A 19178-nucleotide genomic window follows, 5' to 3' on the forward strand; every position below is an offset into this window, starting at 1 on the left:
ATCTTAACCATCTGTCTGATTTTTTTTCCCCATAGTAACAAGTCCTTTTTGGAAAATTCCAAGGGTATCTTTCTAACCACTCCTTATAAGGCATTACCACCTTAATATCAGAAATGGCATCTTTCCTATGGACCAGGAATAGTAGTTTTCACTGATATAAAATGCAATTTTTAACTGCTCCCTTGACAGAAAAGCTTAAACTAGCAGTTTTATAATGAATGCTGGAAGCTGAAATTAGATCACTTGTTTAATAAACATCAAGAGCAACCAACCTATGCCAGAGCAAGATTTCACAATGTTTTATTTTTAATATCAAAAATATATTTTCTTTCTAACATCCAGAAAAGAAAGGATAGAAAAAGAAGTCTGGAACTGACCTACTTTCATTGCCAAATCAGCCTGTTATTGAGCCAAAAGTATTCTATCAAACTTCTTATTGTTCTTAGCAAAGAGATGCCATTTCTGTGAATTCAGAATGATTTGGGAAAAGCAACCTCTCATTTTGTGACCAGAAAAATTTTACACAAGTCTTTCAAACAGTTCCACAGCACACAAACGTAGGAAACTGCCCCTGTGAGACAATTTCTATAATCTCCTTGATCTTTCCCACTTCTGAAAGTGATAGTGGTTACAGCTGCAGAATAGAAGCTTGCCAAATGTCAGGCTTTTATCTATGTCCTCTTTAATATTTGATAGTTTTTCTAATCCCCAGCTTCTAAATTCATGTGATAAACCCAGAAATTCTGCTTGGGTAAAATAGCAAGGAAATATTTTACCTCTCCTTATCGCAAAGTGCAGCTTCAAGTTATGAACTCTGGAGGGTAGAACACCAGACAACAAATAAAATAAGTAAAAACTCTTTATTATTTTCAAAATGTAAATGCAAACCTCACAATTGTCTGGAGCCACATGCATGATGCCATGAGTGCTGGGAGTTGAATGAATTAAGCTCATTCCCAAATATCTTATTGAGAAACAAGTTGTTTTTGCACAGTTTCAATTACTTAATTTCTCAATTCAAGGGTTCACAGGCAGGAACTACTTTTCTGGCGAGGTGATGGGGTTTGGAGGAGCAGTTTTTGGGCAGAAGTGTCCTTCTTGCTGCTGTCTGAGAATGCACACGCTGTGCCCAAAGCCCTCCCTGTCACCTACCCCTTGCCTTTCCTGCCAAGTTTGATCCTCAGCCTGGGATTATTTATTTCCACTTGCTGATGTCAACTGCTAAGTGAGTCACGGGAGGATCCGAATAGCAACCACATGAGCCATCTTCTCCAGAAAGGAGGGAGCACTCAGGACAGACCCCTCAGAGCTGGGAGGAGGAGGAGGAGGAGGCTGCCACCCAAACATCAGGACAAAGATGGGGTGAAGGGGATGGGATGGGAGGGGATGGTTAGTGGAGGTACCATCTCCCCAGAAAACAGAACCTCAGCAACACCTGGCCTTGACTCTGACCTGAAAGAGAAGCACATCCACAACAAGCTACACTTAATGTGATATCTCACACAGAGCAGCAGCTCTGAAAATTTGTAACAATTTTAAAAGAGCAGACATCCTAATTTTTGCAAAGCCATCACAACCCACAGTGTTTCTTGACTGTCTTGTATATAATTTCTATTTTAGGGGAGAATTTTCTCTTCCCCATGTCTAAGAAGACAGCAAACATTTGATTGTTTCACTGCACAGATCCCCTTTCAGGATCCTCTCCCATCTTGATTAAATCCTAAATGTTTTGCTGAAACACAAAATATGCCTAGCAACCTTTGCCCGTGTCTTCAGAAGTTTGTTTTGTAGCCAATCTCCTTTCACACTTGCACAAATAACATAAAAAAGTCCTAAATGTACCTGGACTTTACTGTAAGAGAAGTAGAAGGGAGGAAGAGGGTTGTCAAATGACAAATGTACAAATGGATGCAGCTTCATGACACTGTCTTTACAAGAACTTTTTTTCCTTTTCTTCTCTTTTTTTTTTTTTTTTCATTTTGGCATTTAAGTCAGCCTACACAGGGCACAGACCCTTTTAAAATCCCAGCAGGACCTTAAAAAAGAAAATTAAATGGAGTTTGTTGAGATCAGGTCCCAGCTTCACAGACTTCTGAAGCAAAGCTGTACTCTTTGTAGGCTGTCAGATGCAGAAGACAACAAATCCAGATGTTTAGGATTTACCACAAGCATGGGTCAAAACAGTAGAAATCAGAACTGTTCCAATTTGTTGGGGTACCTACCAATTTTAACATAACATATTCAGACCAAGAGTGCAGCATAAAACGAATTTCTGACAGCCAAATCTTTTCTCAAGTGCTTTAGCATTGAGAAGAAAACACTCCTGTTCCCTCGCAATTTAGGCTACAGATGGAATACAGAAATTTCTGCAGATCTGCTTCTGTGGGCAGCAGACACAGCTGGACATTTTGTTTCAGCTCAGTATTCCTATTTCTGTGCCAGAGCATGTCTAAAGCACCATTTTGCATTACATTTTTCAGGTTGTTATTTCCACAAATGAGTGCACAGCTCAGAGAGAGAGCCCTGAAGAATTGTAATGAACATTTATATCTGGTAAGTGCCACGAACTCTTGTTAATGCCAAAAGCCTGCACCATGGACCTGAGGAAATCTGGAGATTCTGATGCTGCACAGACGTGGCACAAAAGCCCCATTTCAGCCAGGTGTGTGCATGTGCTGCTTTTGCCTTTTGAAGGGCACACGACCCCAGGTCTCCCGGCCCAACTCAGTTACCTGAGCCTGCCACAGGCCCACACTTATTGGAAAATAAGGGCCAGGCTCCCACCAGGAACTTCCAGTGGGTGTCTCATGGCAAAGAATAACTTTCTGTTTCTCCAGGCTAATTGCACACTTGTGCTCCCCAAAAAGAGCAGCCAGGGGACAGTTCCATCATGCTGACTGCTTTGCACTTCTTATTTTCCCTCCCTTCTCTCTCCAAATACATAATTTACTCTGCTTGAGGGAGCCTACTGAGTGGGTATCTGTGATAATCTCTTTCTGGGAGCAGCTGGACTGGTAGAGGCTGAATGCAAAGGCAGCCCCAGCTCCTCTCAGCCTGGCTCTGGCTGTGCTGGTGGCACCCCCTGTCCCTCCTCCTCCTCCCTGTACATTCTGTGCTGCTGCTGCCCGGGATGTCACCATGAATAAGTACAACTGTCAGATTAAATCACTGCCTGGGTGGGATCTGCTGAGCCTACGACACACATTCCGAGCACCTCAGTCATGCCAGGGAATGTGGCCAAGAGAGATCCAACTGGAGCTGCTGCACATGGCAAACCAGCTCTGGGCTGCAGCATGAAATATGCTCTGCCCTGTGTGGAAGGGAGGCATGCAGAGGAGATGTACAGACTCCTTTTGCAGTGAATGCATTTGCAGAATAACTGTGTTCAAGTCTCTGGAGGTTCAGAGCAAGAGGTGAAGCGATGGCTGCTGCTGACAAAGCAGAACTTTTGTGTGCTGGGAGCAGAGTTGAGCCTGTGGGCCCTAAGCAGAGGTGGTCAGAGGGATGGTGAAGGTTTATTGCTGCCACCTGACATCCAGAAAGGGCCAGGCTTTACCTGGGAGCCTCTCCTGATGGCAGTCCCCACTGCAAGCTCCAGCTGCTTGGGAGAAAGGCCTGAATTACTTCATCCCACCAAAGTCCTCCCAGCTGCTGGCACTGTGGTGCTGCATCCATGCATTGTCCATCCTAACCCAGGCTCAGGGCATTTCCTTCCAAGCTGTCCTTCCACGGGTAACTGGTGGGCATGGTGCACAGAAAGCACTCCCTGGGCCAATCCTCTCAGCAAGCAGAGGCATCAATCTCCTTTCCAGCTTCTGGAAGGTCTCCCCCATGACTCCATGTCACCAGTAATTCACCAGGACTCCACTCCACGTGGCTCACCCAGACATACCAGATCTTGGGGGAAAAAGCATGGAGTGGTGAACAAATGTATTTGTTGGGAAGATAAGGGGAGAGAAGTCATGTATGGACACTCTCCCTCTCACTTGCTGGTTTCTTTCATGTGAAAACATGAGCAAACTTATTCTGTGCCTGCAGTGTCAGCCACAACTCTGCCACCACCAATTCTACGTGTGCTAATGCCTTTAACATTTTGTGTTGATCACTTTTCCTCCCACTTTAAATATTTTTCCTGTCACCAAGGATTTTTGAAAACCGTGCTGTTTGGAAACTGGCTTTCTTACATACATTTGCCACCTGCCTGTGAGTGGAATGCTAATTTTTGATGAATATTTACTGCTGTGCTGTAGCTTTCCCCATGCTGTAGCATGGGGAAAGAGGAGCCCTGCTTGCCCTTGCTTCGACCTTTGGTGACTGTGGCACCAGGACAAAGATCTATCCCTGAGTGGCTTCATTCAAGGCTGACTATTTAATTAGGAAAAGTGGCATGGTTGAAACAAACTTCCCTTGAACGTGCTCCCTGAATGAATAGTAATGACAATAACATTTTGTTACAATATTGTGTCTTTCACCCAGTGCCTTGACAATGCTTCCCAAGGAGGGAAAGTTTTATGTTTTTTGATGGTAAGTGTGGAAAAAGTGAAGTATGAAAAGGCGAAACTTTTGCAGAAGACATTGGTAGGGACAAGGAAGCAAAACCCAATGGGAAACTCTGCCAGTCTCTGGCTCTGACTACTCCAGCTGAAAACCACAAAATGGGTGCCCCTAGACTTAACCTCAAAGTGTGCTGCTCTCTTAAGAGAATCTCAACACCACCACTGTTCTCTTCCTGTCACTGAAATAAAGAGTACAAACAGTACTGTGGCTGTGTCTGTAGCCTAATCAAAACTGTGAGGTCCTTAATTAGGACAACTGAAAGGCTGACTGACCTTTATCTGATCACAGGAATGACCTTCCCACCAAGGTGCTTTATGGTCCCAAAAGCCACCTGAAGGATCCATGTGCATCCAGGACTGAGCTGCTGATCCTCATGGCAGTCAGAGTCTCTTGGAGGTGAGGAGTGATGTGCATCCCCACGTTTTAGCCACACTTCCCTGCTTTCTCTGGGCCCGGCTCAGCAGCAGTAGAGCCTTGCCTTGGCCATGTTGAACAGGCACGTGGTGGGGCTCTGTGAGCTGAGCCAAGCCAAGCACTGTGGTGCATCTAAGTGAAGAAAGGGAAGAAGCTGATGAGGAAAATGCGGAGAAGAGGGCAACAACAAAATAAAGTTCTAAACAAAGTAGGAAGATAAAACTGAGATTAAAAGGAAGGAGAACTACAGACACAAAGAGAAACTGGACACAGATGGCCACATCGGCACATCCCCGGGCTTTGCCAAGGCATCAGAACGAAGATGCAATTAAAATGAAAGGCAGCAGACTGGTGCCTTCAGCAGAGCACTGCTCCCTCCCCGTGAGATCACTCAGCACACGCCTGATGCTGTCACTGACCCGGCATTGTCCCGGCACAGCCGCTCTCCAGGACACCCTGCGGAGGAGCCGCGATTCGTAACACGCCGGGGGCTGAAAGGAAAATGATGGGGCAGGGAAACATTGGGCTCGCAGTGGGAGGCGTGAGTAACAACCGGACAACCCAAAGCATCCGACCTCAAAGAGCTGGGCACAGGGGACACTGGGTCTGCAATTTTTTGCTAGGCTTACAGAAAGGAATGCGAGCTTAATTTGTGGCAGTGGGAAGCCACTGGGGATTCAGGGAAATTAGTAAAAGGAGGTGTTGCTGCGCTACTTTATAGGAACTTGACATGATGTTCAAATGCTGTCTGTTGGGAGCCTGGATTACTTTATTATTATTTTTAATAACTCCAGAGGGCTTTCTTTTGCAAAGGATCTCAAGCTGAGATGGTGGGTTTGTATGTTCATTATTCATTTGGAGGGAGAAATTGTTTGATGGATGCTGGAGTTTATGTTTCTTTTGCAATGAGAATTGTTGGAATGTTTTGTGGCCCAGATCTGTGTTCTCATTTTCACCACGCAGTTATGTAAGACTCTGAAATAATAAAATAATGCTGGCTTTTTAAAGGAAAGAAATGGCTGCATGTGCTCCCAGTGTGATGGCCTGTGTGTGGTATCCAGTGAACAGCACAAGTCTGATCTGCTGGGTCCATTGTGATGGGTCCCTGACATCCATCAACATTCTTTGTTCTACCGCTGGGAAATGAGAAGGAATCTGTGTTTCAGAAGCACAAAAGATACTGGATTTGTGTATTTGCTATAGAATGCACAGATCTGAGTTGACATCAAAGTGTATATCTCTGATGCTCTTATGTGTGCACTTTGGGGGAAAGAAAAATGGGACATTTCCAGCACTGATAGGATCTGGTAATTTCTGCCGTTCACCTCATTTCCTGTGTGCGCATCCATTGCATTTTTTAACCCAAGGATACTTCCTTTTACAGAGGAATGGACATAAGGTCATTTAAATTGAACTGAAATATTAGCTTATCATCTAGTCCAAAGTACTTCATCAAGCACAGCACAACTGATTTCTCCATCTCCCACTATTCCCTGAGATGCAGCTGTCTGGTCAAGTCCTGATGTCCTGATTCCATACTGGTCCTGGGCAGTATCATACACAGCTAAAGTACACTACATAAAAGTTTTCCTTTTGCTTAAGTTACCTTGCTGCAGCCCAAGCTGATTTACTTCTGTTCCCTCTTCTCTGGCTAACAAGAATATCTGGTGCTTCGTTTCCTTCTCTCAGCTGTAATAGAAGGTTGCATAAACTGTTTCCCAATATACTGTGTTGTAACATGATGGGCTGGGTATTAAAATCAAGAGCAATAAACAATTTAAGATAAATGATTAAATTAGTGTACTGCAAAGACTGGGAAACCAAGCAAGAGAGACTCAGAAATTCCAAAGGAACTATATTATATTTCTGCCCTTCTTTGAATGTGAATTTAGAATGACTCCATTAATTACAAAGAAATCTCTGGTGAAGATTTGCCAGGCTGAGAAACTGAATTGCAGTCTACACTGTTAAAAATACAGAGATTTTTTTAAATGAAGCTTTGTTTCTTCAACAAGTTTCTACCCACTGCAGTTGGTCTGCTACTCAGTTAAGCTGAATGAGTGTTAAGTACATCTATGTAACAGAGATTTACCCATCTGCAGCAGGGATTTGGGAAATAATTTTATTAAGTCTCTGTAGTTTCTCTGCGTAGAATGACCCTTTTTGTCAGTGAAGCTCAGTGGCTCACAGTACATGGGAGGAAAATCTCCCAGGGTTTTCACAGGCAGTATCCACCAAATGCATCTCCCCCAAGGAAAGCAGATTTGCTGCTGCTTTCCCATACAGAAGAAGCAACAATCAGCTCAAAGCTGATCAAAGTTAGAATAAGCTGCGGCTGCTCCAAGATTTTGGGAAGATTCATCCAAAACCAAGACATGTACAATAATAAGGGGTTCTGCTTTTATGTTGCTTCCAACCATGCTGTGACCATCCCCAAGACCCTTTGCCAACATGGCTCTGGGGAAATGCAACAGATAAGATTTCCTTTGCCCTTTTAAGAGAAAGTTTGAAAGCTCAGGGAGCTCTGCTGGAAGATAATGTGACACAGGCTGTCTGTGTTCTCCAAAGGATTAAGATTAATAATAGGCAGATGATTAATTCAAACAACGATAAAAAATTCCACTGGATTGTTACAAGATTTTATAAATTGCCTTTTCCTCCTTTACAATCTAGAAAATCTGAACAGATCCATTCTCAGAAGCAATTAAGATCACAATCTGGTCCCTATCTTCAGGTTTCATCAGTTCGATTTCCAAATCTATTTGAACACAAATACTAGGAAACCTGAAAGAGAAGCTGTTATGCTGTAAATCAATCAGCTACCCTGTAAGACAGGAACTGAAGCCTCTGCTTTTATTAGTAGAAAGAACTGAGTCATTTGCCATGACTACATGCTTCTGGATATGATTTACTGCTTCTGCAGTTCATTACAGAAAAAGAACCACAAACCAGTGCACAGAGCCTTCCTTAAATTTCATATCAGCATATCCTGGGAACTAGAGATGGACGCAAACTGATTTTTGCATCTGAAAATCCCTCTGACGTTAATCTCCCTTTATATTTGCTGCACACATCTTCCTGAGCCACGACAGAAATGCAGGAGACAAGTTGTGACACAGACCCAAAGAGAGGAGCAAACTGGCTCAGAAATGTTGATTTCTTCCTTTCAGACAAATAGCTCTTTCTGGACCCTCTCACAGCAGTTCCTTATCTTTGCTATGAGCACTTAGAAGAGGGACATTGCATTTGCGCAGAATATGGCTAATTGTTTTCAGAAATTCATGACACATGGGAAGTAGTTTAGGTCTCTCTCTGGAATGACAGGGGAAAGAACTGGAGAAAAAATTAATTGCCATGAAGAAGATTGCATCAATCAGAGAGACCAACCATGGTTTGGTGAATACAGTGGGACCACACAGAGCTGTAATTTCAGAAAAGGTTCTACTTTGACTAGCAAGCCAGTCATGCTTTAGATCATTGTTCTATTAGTAACTATTTTCTTCATATTAGTCCAACAACTACTACATTTTCCAACAGCTTCTTACAGTTGTATCATGGAAACTATTGCCTATAAATTATGTAAGTATGGCTTATCATATCTCAAAACATATAACTGAATCAGGCAGCTCATTCACACCTCCTCTTCCCACCTATCTATGGTATTTCTTGGACGCTGGCGACCTTGGCAATTAAAAGCTGTTTCTATATACATAATACATAGGAAACACAGAAGAATGCTCAGGTTGTGTCATCATAACCTCATCTGCTGAAGATATTACTTAATGCTATATTCCAAGAATTTGTGCTTACAGGACTCAAGGTGAATCATTTGCCTGGAAAATGTCCTTCTTTTCTTAAAATGGGAATCTTGTTTTGGTGCACTCTTATGCTGAGATAGTTTGGCTGGAACCGTGAAATTTAGATTTGAATGCAAACCCCAACTACATTATAAGCTGTTGAAATCCCAAGGTTAATAGACAGACAGGATGGCTTGAGCTCAAATTTTCCCAAATTGTGATTATGTTTGGACACAGGGAGAGTAACAGACTTGTGTAATAAGAGCAGGAGTTGTTGAAACAAATCTGGATTGAGCATGTCCCCCTGGGCCTGCTACAACTGTACCTGCAGGAAGTGAGTAAGAGAAAAGTTTCCCTCACATGGTGCTTGCTCCTGTGCCCCTCTTTGGGACTGTTTCAGGCCGAGCTTTGCAGAGCAAAACAGATCAGTCACAGAAATTCTCACCTGTGCCTAAGAGCACAGTGCCACCACAGTGGCAGAGCTTGGGGAGGGGGCATGCCAGGGGGGAAAAATCAAAAGGCAATGTGCAGTGCTGTACCTGCTCCTCAGCCATCCCAGAGGCCCAGTGAGATCACCTAGAACTAAAAAACTGCTCCCTTCCTTTGGGAGCTGAAGCTGAGCCTCCATTTCTTAAGGAACAGGAAAGGCTGGGTATCTCTGCTGCCTCACATGGAAGCTCAGTGATGCTGATGATTTGTTCTGTGCCTATTGTTTGAGCCTTCAACAAATAATTTTCTCATCATAATCTAATGACCTTATTCGACCTAACAGACTGGTACTGAAACTCATTTCCCATAAAATCTCACACCCAAACAGTATTGTTACAGGTCTCTGTGGACTTGCACTGAAATTACTTTTCCATGTAAAGGGACATTGCTCCTTCTCCCTGCAGACTTGAAACCATTTTCTTGTTACATCTCACATATCATAGTGCTGTTGATGTCCATAATCCACCTCTCCTCAGAATAGCTTTCCACTGAATTTCACATTTAAAATGCTATAATCAATAACCTTTGTCTAGCATAGCTTTGTTCCCCCCTAAAATTGCACATTCAAACAGCATCACTTCTGTTCCCTCCAGACTTGCATTTACAATCCATTTCCCACCCTAACAACATTGCAAAGGAGATGTTTTAGTTGGTGTTACATTAATGTTGCAGGCAATTTACACTCCTATGACTAGAAATTGCCATTCAGAAGCTTGTGCCCTGTATGAGTGCCTGTCCAAATGGGCAAAACACTGCCATTAGAGAGCAACATTCAAAATGATATGGCACATAGCTTACACAATAGAGCTGCAACTACCTCACTGATGATATAGTAATGTCAGGCTGTTAACTCCAAATGATCTCATTTTTATCATGCTAGAATTTGCCCTCTTTTTTATGTTGTTATTCTTTCAGCTTTCTCAAATCCTTTCCCTCCCTATGAAGCCTTTGGTCCCTCATTCTTCTCCCTCCTGCGCTGTTTTTGCTGCTGCTTTCTTGGACTACGGTTTTCCATTTCTCTACTGGAATGTAATTTTAAAGACACTTGCTGATGGCCTTCTCATTTGCCTCTTTGGCCTCTTGCCTTTCAAAAGGAAGGCTCAAATTCACAGCCTATCCTATAGTACAATCAATTCTCACCTGTCAAAACTAATCACATGGGTTAGAAATCAGGAACTCTCAGATTTGCTTGCATGCTTTGTGTTTGTTTCTTCCTCCTCTTCAATCTGCTGTTACCTGAGCCATTGAGATTTAATTTCTACGCCTTTCTCTGCAAACTAGGGCCTAGAAACCTTATTTTTATGGAAGTCAAATGACAGAAATCACATGAGTTGGGGGGTTGTGGTTTTAAGAGCGTTAAATATCTTGAGAAGTGCAGCCTGAATACGTCATGAGAAGTGACTGTGTAGAGACCATAACAGGCATGGTTAGGAAGTTTCCATCTGTTTCAAATCCAAAGAGCACATCAAGCATTGGGCTGGCTCCAGAATTGCTACCTCTTATCTACAGTTCCGTGAATCCCTGGACTTAACAATCCTGTACTGGGAAAAAAGCCTCAGACTCCTGGAGAGCAGAAAGCAGCAGAATGGCTCAAAAGATGAAATATATGTCAGAGGAGTGAAAAGTCTGATAAAACCTGCTCTTCTTCCCTAAAATCAACAGATTTGTCTTGAAGTGAACAAGAGAACTATTTCCCTTGGCTGCACTACCTGACATGGATTTCAGTATGTTACCCTGTCCTTAAGGCTGATATTCTTTGGAGTTCATTTGGGCAGAAAAACTCAGAAAACCCATTGGCTCAGCTGTGCAGTGGCCACCACAGGGGTTCCTGTGTGGAGCACACGTCCTGTGAGCACTGAAACCTGCACAATTATTCCACACAGGGCTCTGTCAGCTCCTCAGGGTGGTGTTTGGGTGCCCCCTCAAACCCTTCCTGAGATGCCATCAAACCCATGGCACTGAGGGGACAGGCTCAAGGCCCTGCCTGATGGCAGAGGCTCTTGCTGCTGAGTGGCTCCAGAGGGCAATGACACATTTTGTCAATGAGCTTCATTTCCAGCCAGGGTCCTGGTCAGGGTCAGGGTCTCACTGTACCTGGCACCCTACAAAGTGAGTAGAGCAAAGGCATTGCCTCCAAGAGCTTACTCTGGAAAAAACAAGCTGTGCAAGCCAGGGCTAGGGGCCAAGAGAAGGAAAAGACCAATGAGCAGAGAGCTCCACCTGCTCAGTGCTCTGTGTGCTCATGAAGGGCAGGGAAAACACAAACTCAGCCCCTTTTTCTGCCTGAGTCAGGCCTTGGACTCATCCCTGGGTCATCCAACTTACATATTCCAACTGCTATTCTTTTCATCAATTTCTGACCCAGTCTTTCTATTTGGGAATTTCTATTTTGTATAACTGAATTAAACCAAATTGAGCCAAAACTATGACAGCGTGTGTGCACATCTGAGAGCACCAGTTGACAGCCTGTCAGAAAAAAGCTGAAGTCCTTCACAGTGATTTGGTTTGAATTCTCCCTCAGTCCTCTTGCAGGTGAGCTCTGCAGCACTTTTGCTACCAGCAAAGCTGGTGTAGTGCTGACTTCCACACCTGATCCAGCTTATTATTGATAAACTATCATTTTAGGAAGAAAAGTATTTGTCTTTTCTGAGGCATCCCTTGATGTTAAGCCTGCAGAACCAGACAGTTTAGCTACTGTCCACCTTAACAGCTCTGAGTCATCTCATCTCCAAATGCTGCTCAACTCAGCATCATCAGTTGGTTCATTTCTCTCAGCCATCACAGCAAGAGTTCAGCTCAGGCTTGGGTTTTGATAAATCAAGGCAGATCTTATTTTTAAAAGCAAGATAATCAGTGTAATACATCTGGTGAGAGAAACACTTTTGCATTCAGAGACAAGAGTAAAGTTTTCCAAATCCAATAGATGTGCTTTAGGTAACCTTTTGTTACAGCCTGACCTATGCACTGAATGCAGCAGTTGGACCCTTTGATTTGCCCTTTCTTCCTTCAGGCATTCAATTTGTCTCTTAGCACAAAGTGCACCTTAGGCAATTCTAAAATATCACAGCACTGCAGTGAGCTCTTCAAGATGTACACATGAATGCCTGGTCCCTTCACTGAGATCCCAGTTCAGACAATGACCTTCCCAAAATCTCACGCTGATCACACACTTAGGAGGGAGAAATCCTAAAGATAATATGATGCAGATGAACATATTATCTAAGAGTATCTGAAATTATTCTGTGAGAAGCCCCAGGGAGCACCAATTAACAGGAGAAGCAGAGCATGTGAAAATACTCCTCTCAATGTCATTTTGTGCTGAGTATTCAGAAACCACACACAAACTACATATAAACTTGGTAAGTGCTTCAAGGGGCACAATCACCATAAATCTGGGCTAACACTCCAGTCTATTCAAAATGATTTTTTAAAGTACTGCTCTGTTGATGATGTCTTTGTTTTATTTCATCCGGCTTAGGCCATTCTGGACTGGCTTTGTTTTTCTTTTGTTTACAGAGAGCTTCTCAAAGCCATAAGTCTCTGAGAGTCATCAGGATTATTATTTCTGTGGAGACACAGCTCAGATGTGGACAGGCTGAGTACACAAGTGTATACAAGCTGCAAGTGATGCTCGTGTATCCCTCTGCAGCTACAGGACTCACTCCTTGCCCTTGCACTCCTGGAAAACTCTCCAGGTTTAGACCCTGCTCCTCACTTATTAAAATTGGGTTTAGGTTGGCTATATTGCTACACTTTCCACCTAGAAAGGTGTATAATTTATTTGTTCTTGAAATGAGACAAACAAACCCCTCAAAGCCATCCAAAGCAGATTGAAATCAAACCAAACCAAACCTTAAGTTACAAAAGCTAAATACTACTCTCAAACCTTCCCAGCAGTGTATTTTTCCAGGTGACATTATACTGTGGCTACAGTTTAGGATCAAATCAGGCATAGACAGAACATGACATAATCAGTACAGTGTCAAGTTTCCAACCCCAAATTCTGTAGCTGATGGCTTTGGGGAGGATAGAAGAACGCATGAGAGTGACAAGGGAATGAATCACAATTTCAAGATTGTTTATGGCCATGAAGAAAATTAAACATTAAAAGTGTACCATGGACTGCACTCAAAAATCTGTTTAGAGGAAGAAAATATAGCATTTTATCTGTTTTAAAAATAAGAGAATGTATATCTTGGGCTACCTCTAAATGTACTTAACCATAGCATCTACAAGATCTACCTCTCAAGAGATGAGTCTCTCAATCACAGAGGAAGAGCATTAGTTCTTTGTTTTCCTCCTTATTAAGAGTTTATAAACAATTTTCTGATCTTTTTTAACAAAAAGAATATTACTTTCTGGAAAATGTAGAAATGAATGAGGAAAGTTGTGTATTTCAGTTGCATAAGTTCTTCCCATTGGTGGATGAATGGTTGGGTTTAAATACAAAATACTTTTTCTGATATCAAACACATAAATTTGGACTGTAAAGGGGTGGTGCCCACCAGCAGCTTGCTGACAGCTCAAATGTTGAGTCCTATGCCCCATCAAATGGAGCAACCTAGGAGATGTAACATATATTTAAGAACACGTGGATGCTTCAGAACCCAGACAAGTGAAGAAGATAAAATAAGAGGGCAGAGGTCTCTTACAAATAGATGAATATGGTACAGAACATATCCTGTAAAAGCATGTGCTGTCTCTCCCACCCAAAGAGAACAAACATTAGTACAGAGCTGCAATAAAATCACAAGGATTTTAGAGGATCTGGCACTGTCCCTGCAATACCCTGAGTATAACAGAAGAAACAGTGTGAGGAAAATGAGGGCTGTATCTGGAGGCATCAGAGAGCAATTTGAACAGATATTTGGTGGAGCAAATGATTCCCAGGACTGATTGCCCCTCACTGGGACTGCCACCATTGTGCTCTGGGAGAATGGAACTGGCCCCGAATGCGCCACTGAAAAGGAGATGGAATCTCCTCTAGCAGGAAATGCAGCCTTGGCCTTTCTTCCTGACCAACTGGGACCCAGCAGAGGAAAAGGGACTAAAGAAGGGTCAGGAACCCTCCATTTCACCCACCTGTAAGGAGTGGCTGAAGACCAGAGTGAAAATTCATTCCAGGTATGATCTCTGTGAGAGAGATCTTTTGAACAGGAACACTTTTACTGAGGGACATTCCTGGTACTTATTTAACATATGAAGTCCTGAAAACTACACTGGTTTATTTTTTTTAAATTCCTATTTCCCTAGATTGAAATAATCATCATTGCTATGTGGTGAAAAGAAGCTGGGTAAACTCTTTGAGACAGTACACTTAAAATGCAGGAGTCATGAACCAAATGTCTGGGGAGTACAACTCAGGGACAAAGACAGCGTTTGAAGTCAATATTTTGTTAAGATCACACAAAATTGGCAGGTAGAGACAACAAAGGCACCATTTGTAGAGTTTAAATCAGTTTAGAGCAATGTTTACATGGAATCTTCCTGCCAACTGCTGGCAAACAGTGTTGAAAACAGACATTTATTTAGGAGAATACTCCTCTTACTCCCTGAAATCATTCTCCAGGGCAAAGCCCCTGTGGTTCACTGCTACTATCTAAGAATAAAAAAAGAAATTAAAAAAAGAAGGGAACAGAAATTCAGCTGCTCACAGGGAAAACCAGGAGGCATTCAATTCTATATTGGCTAGTCATTATTATTGAACTCTTACATCAACCATAAATTGAACTGTAAAGAAGGGTTTATGTTGTCTAAAGATTAATCTGAGCCACAAAAGAAATTCCTATACTCATTTCCACAAATTTTGAGCTTGTCAGATAAAAGTTTGTTTGATTTTAAATATGTACTGAAATAGTCCTAAATTTCAGATCTGGGTTTGAAAAGAAGTGTGAATTTTCTTTACATCTGAAGAAAAGTTTGACTTGAATCTATACTTATGCCCAGAAATCAGTTGAGGGGGAAGGTTCCTTTCTGACAAACCCCTTTGCAAGACAAAGCTGCATTTTAATCAAACAGAGCTCCTGCCTCTAATTCGTGTTTCCTTGCAGTTGGTCTGTGAATTATATCTGAAAAACCAATCTCAGAACTCATCATCACCTACACAAACACACCCTCAAAATTAAGATAGGCTCAGCTTTCAATAACCTTTACCCACAGATAGACTGTGATCATTTTCACTGCTGATATTCTCAACACCAGATTAGTGTTATTTAAGACTGGAGAGTGACATTTTCTGTTTCTGTAGAAAACACTGCACAGGTAGGAGCAGTGCCAGTTACCTCACTCTCCTAGCAGCCCTGCTGATTTTGATCTCGATTGGATTGCTCTAATTGACGAATATATTCCTATTATCCTGGGAAAATGCCTTAACTGTGCCATCTATTCCATGAGTTTTACTACAGACACTGTTGCCAACAATACAATACACACAAACAGTGCCTTTACAGGTGCACTCAAAGTTCAGACTAGTCATGAATTACACCTATGAATGAGAGTTAAATAGAACATTCCTTTCTAAGTACTTAGAGGTTGGCAATGAGGCTTCTTCAGTAACGAAGATACTAAGCCTGAAGGATTTGGCACTAAAATGGAATTTCTTTCTGGGACAGAGATGATTTTACTGAAATATTTGATAATTGTAGTTACTATAAGCAAGGGTTGGTAGAATCAATTATTACAAAGGTTGCTTGACACTTCCCATTCATTATAAAATCCTCTTTTCAATTGCTGCAAACATTGCCAACCTTTAGCTAGGCAGTCTGAAATTTTCCATGCTGAGTATCTCTCTTAGGCTGATTTATTTATCTAAAGGAAAATTTGAGCCACAACAGTCAGCCTTTATCATGAACTAAACTGGATAAGAATACATCATTTTGGCCATATTTAAAAAAGAAGCTGATGTGAAAATCCATATTCCTCAGAAAAGATCCTGAAGGAGAAGAGAGTTTTTATTGTTGAAATGTCTTGTGCTGTTCCTGTGAAACTCAGAAATTATGTTGCACGGACTTCAATCAATATTTCTTGAAGAGGAAAATATCTTCAATTCTAGGAAAAGGTTTGTGAAAAACCCAATGTCTGTTTTCACTGCAGATCTTTGTTCCTCTGCAGCACCTACATGGGATGTGTGTGCCAGCACACTGAAACCCCTAAACTGAGCCTGCAGAATTCAGGACTGTGTTGGTGAGCCTGATTTTCTTTTCCATGCACACTCCCATTCCTATCCCATCCAGGCATGAAAGGCAGGGGAAAATCCTCAGCTGCCCTGGGCTTCCAGTGACCACCTCAGTGCTGAGCCTGTAGCACTGGTGGGGAAACTGTCCTGGCACAGGAGGTAAAGCCCAAGACAAGCAGGAAAGGAAAGAAGGTGGCTGAAACTCTTTAGAGAGGCAAGAAGTGGAAGATAATCAAAAACTGAGCACAGGGCTGCTGAGGATGAGTGTGGATGGAGGGAGGGGGAAGAAGGCAAAACAGCTGTTGGGACTGGGAGCCTGGAAATACTGAGTGGGACTTTAGGGCAGCTGGCAGACACGGAAGAGAAGCTCATTTACCCTGAGGAACTTCAGCCCAGTGAGGATGGTGTCCTTCAGCACCCTCCAAGGCCGATGGGGAAAGCACTTGTGCCACTGGGTTGCTGGTAATGGTGACCAAATTAAGCTCCTAGTTTGAATTTCCTTCTGGAGAAACATTTCTCACTGGGGAAAGGAACCTTCAGAGGGGAAAGTTCCATGGTAAATGAGAAGCTGTGACAAAGGCAAAGGGACAAGAAGATTCACTGCCAGGTTTCAGCTAGAGAGAGGGGCTTGGGAATTCATTTGGGAGTAGAGAAATTCAGTTTCTTCTCCTCCTTATCAGTCCAGGTGTCTCCTACAGATGTGTGAGTGCTGCTCCTGCAAGACTAGATTTCACCTGGCCCTCCACCACTGTTTTTGTGTGTTGCTAAGCAAATGGATTAATCCACATTTCCACAGCTTGTCAGTTGTCCTCTTGGGGATCCAGCAGGAGACCCTAGAGTCTGATCTACAAAACTGTTGGGTATTCACAGTTAGAACTGAAATTGGTAGGAACTATTCTTTAAATATATAAAATATTCTGTGGTGCCATGAAGTCAGAGAAAAAAAAAAAATCAAATCCCAGACAATCAAAAACCTTGGACAATCTTTTCTCTTCATCTTCATATCTCTATTTTCCATCTGTCCAAATAGAGGTGCAGTATCCCCTCATTTCATTGAGGCATTGTAAAAATAGATTATTTCATGTCTGTAAAGCACCTAGATACAATAACAATGACTGCTGAAGAAAAGCTCCCAAGGAAATTAAGATTTCTGTATTCAAAACAGCTTTGAATGGTGTGCAGTAAATAAGCCATGGGGTACACACTGAACAATGAAGATAAAAGAAAACATTAAATAGCTGCTCATTAAGTGAGCAATATCCATTCTGCACTTTAAACAGAGATTTAATAGTATGTGAGCCTGTGATTAAAGACAATGCCCTAATGCATATGACACAAAGGCTCTAATGAATTTGTAGCAACAACTTAAGTTCTTGCATTCCCCTAGTTTTGAGTGTCTGTCTTGACCACTTTTTGAGAGTGCCAAATACTCTTAATTCAGCTCCCCACAAAAAAGGGATGTAGATCAATAAATATTAGAATGGGGGATGGGTTCCAGAACTGGCTCAACACAAAGTCCAAGGGTGTCTGGATTCAGTTCATATTAGAGAAGAAAGCTGACCACAGCTTTTTATCTGGATCCAGATGTCCTCAAGTTTCAAGACTGAACAAAACTTGATTCTGCTTTGGCATCCTCTGTACTGATTTGTCCTCCTGGAGATGGGAGAGTTTCTGTGGACCTCTTCATCACCTTGGCCTCCAGAAATGTTGCAGTACTAATCCTGACATTAAATTCTACTCATTCTCAGTACATATAGAGGGTCTTGTTTAGCAGCATCATTACAAGAGTGTAAGGTTCTGTAGTTCTTGGGTAATGCAGGACTACACAAGCATTGCTGCTCACTGTGAGATTACAAAGGACAGGACAGAGGAGCTGCCACATCAGGGGCACAGGGCATCCCAACAGGGTCAGGATGGAGCAGGAATGGGTGCAGCCTTGCTGGAGCTTGAAATCTCTCCAGCCTTGTAGGCATTCCCATGTCACACCTCCTGGAGCTCCCCAGCCACGCTGACAAGGGGACAAGAGGAAACCCAGAAAAATGCAGTGAGAGTGTCTGTGCCACCTGGAAAGGTACAGAAGTACCTTAAAAATGTATTCTGAGCTTTGGCTTCAGAAGCTAAGTGCCATAAGCTGCCATCCAACTGCCCACAGGGAATGTTGGAAAAGCAGGGGCTCAGAGAGTGGGAAATCAGAGCATGCACATAGGAGGTCTCATTTCCAAGGCAGACAAATCCTTCAGCTGCACCTGCTACTGCAGCCTGCAGCACCACCTTGAAATTTGCTTCAGCTCTACCATGTGAACCCACAGACAAACAAGAGGCCATGTGCCATTTCACATGACAAAGCATTTATATTTGTCCTGTCCTCCAGGCTGTTGGCTTCTGAACTTACAGGTACACAAACAGCAGAACCCACACTTGGGTCATTGTCACCTGGAGTTACAGAGAGGTCAGAAAGTGCTCATTTCAGACACAGAATCACACCATTCCACATACACATGCTCCTGAAGGACTGCTTTTAGTCTTTACTCTTAAAAACTTAAACAAAATGTAAAGCAGCTGTAAAATTTTTTTGTATGATAATGTATCCCAGACATCTTGAAAAGAATCTGTCAACAAGAATGGTCAGTTGCAACTCTCTATAATAAAGAACTTTGGTTTATGGGGGCTGAAAGCACTTGCTTTTATCCAGTATGGACTTGTCAACACTCAGGAAATTATATGGATGTTTGCTCTTAAATCCTGAG

The sequence above is a fragment of the Agelaius tricolor genome, unplaced genomic scaffold (assembly GCF_023055355.1).
Source record: "Agelaius tricolor isolate 1412-34295 unplaced genomic scaffold, bAgeTri1.0.p SCAF_14, whole genome shotgun sequence".
NCBI lineage: Eukaryota > Metazoa > Chordata > Aves > Passeriformes > Icteridae > Agelaius > Agelaius tricolor.